The sequence below is a fragment of the Ursus maritimus genome, unplaced genomic scaffold (genome assembly GCF_017311325.1).
Source record: "Ursus maritimus isolate PB19 unplaced genomic scaffold, ASM1731132v1 scaffold_22, whole genome shotgun sequence".
In the NCBI taxonomy this organism is placed as follows: Eukaryota; Metazoa; Chordata; class Mammalia; order Carnivora; family Ursidae; genus Ursus; species Ursus maritimus.
Window position 1 is genome coordinate 21,261,117 of NW_024424675.1, and position 7,770 is coordinate 21,268,886.

Consider the following 7,770-nt stretch of genomic DNA (forward strand, 5'->3'; position numbering starts at 1 on the left):
TAAATAGAGGATTTACCAAACTATCAATTTATGAGGCATACGTGTGAAGTTGAGCGTCTGCCTCTCCTGCGGCTGTGTTTTACCCCATGTGGGTATGATAGCCAAAGTTGAGGCCAGGACAACAAAATGCAGGACATGACTCCGAACTGGAGTCCATAGCGCGGGGGTGGGGGGTGGGATATGCTAGAGACGACAGTTGACAAAATCAGCGTAAGAACAATAGATCGGATAAAGGCACTGTAGCAATGTTCCATTTTCCGAATTTGCTAACAGTATGGTTACGTAAGAGGATATCCTTGTGCTTAAGAAATACACCCCAAAGTATCATTGAGGGGTACAGGAACATGACGTGGGGGCCATAGTCTGGAATGATTCAGGAAAAACCTGTGTGAGCAAGAGAAGGATCCTGCCCATGTGGCGAGCCGCTTGAACTTGGCGAATCCAGGTAAAGGGTGTATTGGGTTCTCTGCCCCGCTTTTCACTTCTCTGGAAGTTTGGAAATGATTGCAGAATGAAAAGTTAGAGCAAAGTCGAGACTTTGGCCCGAGAGGATGTGAGGCCTGCCAAATGGTCTCCTGGCCCCTCTGACTCGCCCTCGCTACAGCTGCTCCAACCGAGGACTGAGAATACCCCTGGTGGACCCAGGCGTCCCTGCCCGTGACTCCCAGGCCCCCGTGCCCTTTGGGAGGCTAGGGTGGTCCCAGTCCCTGAGCCTCCTGCCGCCATGATTTATGTCCCTGTGAGCCTCAGCAGCTGCAAGCACGGGTCCGCCCGGCAGCCTGCTGAGGGGGCCAGCGTTTGCTCCTCAGCGTATCTAATCCAGACCAGACTTGCAGACCCCACGGGCCTGGGATCAGGCTCCCAGGGGGCCAGGGTCAGAGGGCAGGCCGGCAGGGCCTGGAAACCGGGGAGGTGCTGAGGGTGAACTGGCTGGAAAGCAGGAGCCCTAGCCTGGGCTAGCTTGGCTGCTGCTCCTGTGTGACCCGGGCTGGGTATCTTCCCCTCTCTGGGCCTTGGTTTTCCTCATCTCAGCAGTCGGCTCATGGTGGACCGGAGGGCTTTGTAGACAGGGATGGACTGGCCTTGTAGGAGGGAAGGCTGATAGAATTTAGGAGTTGTTGTTTCTTAATGCCCAGAGCCTCTAAGCTTGGAAAAATGCCTCACTTTCTGCAAGCCTGCTGTGTCCATGCATTTTTCATAAGTTGATCAATATAGCCTACTCGACAAGTCTGTACTATTATTGCCCCATTTTTTTTTAAAGATTTTATTTATTTATTTGACAGAGACAGAGACAGCCAGCGAGAGAGGGAACACAGCAGGGGGAGTGGGAGAGGAAGAAGCAGGCTCCCAGCGGAGGAGCCTGATGTGGGGCTCGATCCCCGAACGCCAGGATCACGCCCTGAGCCGAAGGCAGACGCCTAACGACTGCGCCACCCAGGCGCCCCTATTGCCCCATTTTTAAATAAAGAGTTTGTTTATTTGTCCGAGAGAGAGCACAAGCAGGAGGAGTGGCCGGCAGAGGGAGAAGCAAGCTCCCAACTGAGCAGGGAATATGACTCGGGATTTGATCCTAGGACCCTGGGATCATGACCTGAGCCGAAGGCAGATGCTTAAGCGACTGAGCCACCCAGGTGTCCCTCTTGCCCCATCTTGTAGATAAGAAACTGAGGTATGGGGAAGTTAATGAATCCGCTCAAGGTCACAGGGAAGCTGGTAAGCGAGTGCATTTGAACCAGGTGTCCTGTCTGCCCCGCACAACCTCATCAGGTGTGTGTCTGGTCCCATAGGACCCCAAGTGAACCTGGGCTTCCAGAACAAGACAGAAAAGGGCATTGCACAGCCCAGGTTGCACTCCTGCCTCAGTGTGCCCAGAGGAGTCCAGGGCCCAGCCTGCACTGAAGAAGTCAGAGTCTGGGGATGGGTCCCAAAGCCTGCATCTTCCACGCTCCGTGACATTGCCGATGCTCCCAGAACTGGAGAGGTTCAAACACAGACTCCTGGAGGCTCTCCGTGGAGTGGCCTCTGGAGCTTATCTCCTTGGAGCCCTTCAGGTCACCAATGGGGAAACTGAGGCCCAGAGCAGGCGAGGCACATCCCCAATGTCCCAGCGAGTCAGAGATGAGCCAGAACCAGATTCCATGTGTCCCAGTCACTGTTTTCATTGCCTGGTGACACATTCCAGAGCAGAGATAAGCATGAGAGGAAGTGACCTTGAGGGGACTCACCAGTCAGAGGCACTGCTCCCAGGGCCTTACACACACGGCCTCGCTTAATCTAGGCAACAGCCTGCCTAGCTGGGTTCTCTCGTCATCCACACCTCACCATCTAGAAAACCAAGTCCAAGGCCACCCAGCTAGGTGATGGCATAGCCGTGATGTAAATCCAGGGACTCTGGCTCCAGCTCCCATGGCCTGAGCCACAGAGAGGAGGTTAAACCCATCAGGAGGCAGAGGATAGAATTTAACATCATAGACCAGCTTTAGGTAGGTGGCTTGGCCTGTCAGTCAGTCAGTCAACAAACATGTGTTGAACTGCTCTGTGGACCATGCAAGGCTCTAGGGATGTCAGAGCATAAGACAGGTGTGGTGCCCACCCTCATGGAGGCCACCGTCTATCAAAAAAGCAGGTTCTGAGCACATAAAAATGTGACAGATGCTTCCAAGGCATGGCGGGGGCGTGTGTCTGGGAGAGAGTGCAGGAAACAGGGGCGATGCTCTGAGGCCAGAGAAGGCTCTGCCGAGTATGAAAGACTCTGCAAAGTGGTCTCGCCCGCCCTGCACCAGACGAACGATGGGGCACCTGACCGTCCCTGACGCACCTCCCCGAGCCCCCAGAGCAGCGCTGTGAAGGAGCCCAACACGGCGGCGGCAGCGAGCTCCGCTGGGCGGAGGAGAGCACGAAGAGGTGAGTGCCGGACGGTCTGAGCGCCGTAACCCGTTTACTGCTCCCCACCCCAGCAACGCAGGGGCTGGTAGCATCCTCGCGGCTCCCCCAGGTCACACAGGGTCCAGAGCCCACCCTCTCCGCCTCCTTCCTTTCCTGCCCAGGGGCTAACTCACAGCTGAGGTTCTGAGGGAGAAGGCAACTCTCCCCGGGCTCGGCCCGCCACCCCCGCGGCCTGCCACCTGCCACCGTGCCGCCAGCATCCCCAGTGCAGGACGCAGCGCCAGCACAGTCTGACTCAGCCTGCACACCATACTGCGAGGTTCATTTTACCCATGTCACAGATGGGGTTCGTAAAGAAGCAGTGGCTGTCCTGAGGTCACCCAGCTAGGAGTGCAGTCATGCCTCGAACCCAGCTCTGTGCTTCATCCCGTCTGCAGGAAACCCACGCGGCCTGGAAGCTCAGAAGCTCCTGGCAACAAGCCTTTAACCAAAGAGGAGAGCGGGATGGGCCCAGAGCTTAGGGAGGAGGAAAAGCGCTGACCAGCTGGGAACTCCGTGGGAACGTCTCTTGCCCCCCAACCCCACCCCACCCCAGTTGGTCCCCCAGGCAGCAGCCAGGGCAGGGGGAGGATGGGGTCAGGGAGGCGGGCCTTGGATTCCCAAGGAACACACCCCCTCCCACCCCCTGTGGGATGGGTAAGGAGCCACTGAGCTGGCCCCGTCTTTCGTCCTTCGCTCTCGCTACTCACTTGGCTCCTGGAGGCAGCCTCCCCCACCCTTGTCCCCCTCCCCCTGCCTCTCCCTCCCTTTCAGCCCAGGCCCACCGCCCCTCTCACCCCCAGCCCCGAGTCTCAGAAAGCCCTGGAAAGGCTGCTTTCTTTGAGACAGGAAGGTGTCCTCAAGTCTCAGGAAGGAAAAACAGTCAAGCTGAACCCACCAAGACCGTCTCCAAGGGGCCGGGGCTGGCGCCTGGCCAGGACTGACATCACCTGGGAACGGCCGAGGCCCAGGCCCGCAGCTGCAACACGCCTCCTGGGGGGACGTGCTTTGGCTATTTAAAAAAAATAATAATAATAATATAAAAAAACGTTTCCAGTCTGGTGTTTTTAAATGTGCTTTTTATAGTGGGCCCTGGGGCGTGGGTGTTTTGGTGTCCCCCCTCCCCTTTTTCCTCTCGTCTTGATTTTCACACCACACAATGTAGCCTTTGACCAATTCCAGCTAATTCCCGGGGATTCTGGGCGGGACCTCCTTCCAGTCTCTGACACCGCCGGATTATCTTTTATCTATCCAGATATATTTAATTTTAGCTATAAAAAAATATTGCAATGTTTGCCTGTGGTACCAGATTCAAAAGGCGCCTAAGAGCATTGGGTGAAAAGTAAATGCCTTCCCAGCCCCAAGTCACTCCTTCCATCCCCTGAGGTGGCCCCTCTCTTATTTTATCCCACAAAATCTCCTCCAGCGCGTATTAGGTACCAGGCACTCTTCGGAGCAATTATATAATATTAACTAATTTCATCTTCATAAAACCCATATGATTGGCTATTTTCTTGTGAATGTTGCCAGAGATCTGTGCCTAGAGAAGCAAACCTAGATCTATACTCTTGCCCCCTCCCTTTAAAAAAACGCAAATAGAAGCTTTTTATGCAGACCGGTCCGCATTCTGCTTCATTTACTCAAAAATATATCTTGGCCTCGTTCCCTATCGGTGCATAAAGAGAGTCGTCCTTCGTCCTTATGGCTGCATCGTGTTCCCTTCTGTGGACGGTTGTGCCACAGCGTGATTAACGTGGCCACTCTTGGTGAACATTAAGGATGTTTCCAGTATTTTCTCTTATGAATAATGTTGCAACGAATAGCCAAAGTAATTTTTCTAAAAGCATAGCTTGGGGGCGCCTGGGTGGCTCAGCCGTTAGGCGTCTGCCTTTGGCTCAGGTCATGATCCCAGGGTTCTGGGATCGAGCCCGGCATCGGGCTCCCTGCTCAGTGGGAGTTTGCTTCTTCCTCTCTCCCACTCCCCTTGCTTGTGTTCCCTCTCTCGCTGTCTCTGTCAAATAAATAAATAAAATCTTTAAAAAAAATAAAAATAAAAAAATAAAAGCACAACTTGGACCTCATCAGTCCAATACTCAAAAACTCTCCATCTTTCTCCATTGTATGCACAAGGGCACCTTCAATGTAGGGATTATTAAGAACCCCTCTGGGACTATGATGAAAGCAATGAACCCGCTCTCCCCACCCCAAAAAAAAAATACTCATGGACGACCGAGCTTCATGTGGGGTTCAGGGACTCCCAGAAACCCCACCCATGGATGCAATAATGCCAAGACACCTCTCCCAGCTCTGGTGTGCCTGTGGCTTGGGGCTGGACATTGCGGACCGCCAGCTCCGCTGCTTCTGAGGGGCAGGGCCTTGGGAAAACTCATGTCCCTCCCCTGCCCAACCCTGAACCGGCTTCCCACTGCCCTTACCACCCATCCAAGGTTGTCTCTGGCATGCCAGCTCCTGCACCCACCCCTGCAACCTCATCTCCCTCCCTCTCCCAGCTTGCTCTCTGGGCTCCAGGCACACCCGTATCTTTTCAGTCCTTAGAACACACTCCAGCCTCATGGCCTTTGCGTCTGCTTCCCTTCACCTAGAATGCTCTCCCCACCGTATCCTCAAGGCTTGCTAATTCCCTTCATTTGTATCTCTGCTCAAATGCCACCTCCTCCGGGAGGCCTGTCTTGACCACCCTAGCTACAATAGCATGCCTCCACCAATCTTTTTTATTTTTATTGTGGTAAAATACACATAACATTAAAATTCACCATCTTCGTCATGTTTAAATGTACAATTCAGTGGTACTAAGCACATTCCCAACATTGTGCATCACCACCAGGAGCATTCCGAACTTTTTCATCATCCCGAAAAACTCTTTACCAATCTTTATGCCCTTTACTTGCCTTAGTTTTTCTTCACAAGTTCTTGCTACCTGACACTATGATATTTATTTCTGTATTCATCATGTTTCCTGCCCGCCGTCTTCGACTAGAATGGAAGCTACGAAGAGGACAGGGACTTGGCCTGTATTGTCTACTACTCTCTCACCAGCCCTTTAAGAGTGACAGGGACATAGTAGGTGCTCAGGAAATGATTATGGATAAATGCACTGATGAAGGGCGCTCCTGTAGAAAAAGAGAATTCAGGAAGAGACTAACTCTGCACAGTTCGGGCCAGCCTCTCCTCCCCCCACTTGTCTACCCCTCCTTCTTCCTCCAGCCACACTGATTTTGCTGTTCCCTGCAGTGTTTCCCTGCCCAGCCTCTGCCCGAGCTGCTCCCCTCGCTGGAAAGAATGTTTTTTCTTCATGTATTAAAAACTTCTTCATTTTTCAAAACCCTGTTCCAATCTCGTCTCCACAGGCAAGGATTCCCCAAAAAAAGCATCACCCCAACGGCTCTTGCTTTCCAACTCGCCCATGACACTGTTCCTGCCTGGAATTGGCCAGGTCTTTTGTGGTTGTAGGTAACGGAGCTCAGCCAGCTCAAAGTGGCTAATAGGGAAGGAAAAAAAAAAGGTAAGTTATTGGCTTCCAGAGCTGAGTTCAGGGCACTGATCTCGGGGCTGAATGCGGGTTATCCTAGGATGTCAGCAGAACGCTCTCCATGCCTCATCCCTGCTTTCCTCAACGTCAGCTTTATTCTCGGGCAGCCTCTCCTCTGGTGACGGCAAAGATGGCGGCCGGCGATTCTGGATCACGACTCACCCTTTTAGAAACGCCTTCGGATTGGGCCCTTTCCCTAGCAGTTCCCGCGAAAGGTCCCGGGGAAGGCGCCCCCGGCTTGCCTCGGGCGACTTGGCCAACCTCGTGCCAAGCCCCGCGGCAGAGGGGTGAAGCGTTCTGATGGCCGGCCCGGTGGCGTGCTCACCTCTGCAGTGGACGCGGCTTTGCCCGGCCCGAGCTACGAGAACCAAGAGTGGAGGAGGGTGGCTTCCCAAAAGAAAATGGGGACGTGGCCCTTGGGCAGGCAAGAGCCTCAGACGTGGGCGCCGGTGTCAGTGTTGGAGCCTTTGCCCCACTGCCGCCAGGAGCTGGAGCTGGTTTCGTAGCACGCGTCTTCCCTCTGAGTCTGCGAGCTCCCTCGAGGCGAAGTCCAGCCGCCGCGCGGAGTCTAGCGCACGGAGAGCCCTTGCTGAACACCCCGCAGCGTCCCTCCTCTCCCTCAGGACACACAGGCCTTTCTGCGCTCGGTCTGTGACTCGGCCCTGCCCTGCCGCTCTGGCACATGCCGTCCCCACCGCCGGCGGATCAGGAGGTCCCCTTCTTGGTCCGTGTCATTGGAGTGACCTTGAGAAAGTCTGGATGGTTCCCCGCCCCCCCCCCAATCCCACTAAGCGGTCCCTTCTGTTAAATACGGGCTGAGAGAGGAATTTGACCTGAGAGGCATATTCTCCTTTTCAGCCCCTCCTGTCCCTCTTGGTAATGTTTTCCATGTCTGGGTACCACCTGTGTTGCCAGTTACATAATATTTTTTTTTCTTTAAATGGATCCTCTTTTAAATACATAAATATATTCATTTCAAAAGGGAACTTTAGATCCCTCCATAAATGGAAAACCAGTATCTCGTGCCATAAATAGAAGGTAACCATAAAAATAAGTACAATGAAAACAAAACAATGTCATTAAATTCTTGCCAGATCCGGCTGCCTGCCGAGGCCTTGGAGGTGGAGGCCCGCTCTCTGTTAAAAAGGGAAGTAAGTGTCGAGAGAGGTGTTAAAAACACACCAGCATTCAACAGACTTTCTCCTTAATAATAAGTTGAAGGAAAACTGGAAAGGGAGGAAGGTTCTGGCTCTGGGCTTTTGTGGCCCTTTAGTGAGGTCTGACTCCAACAAGCA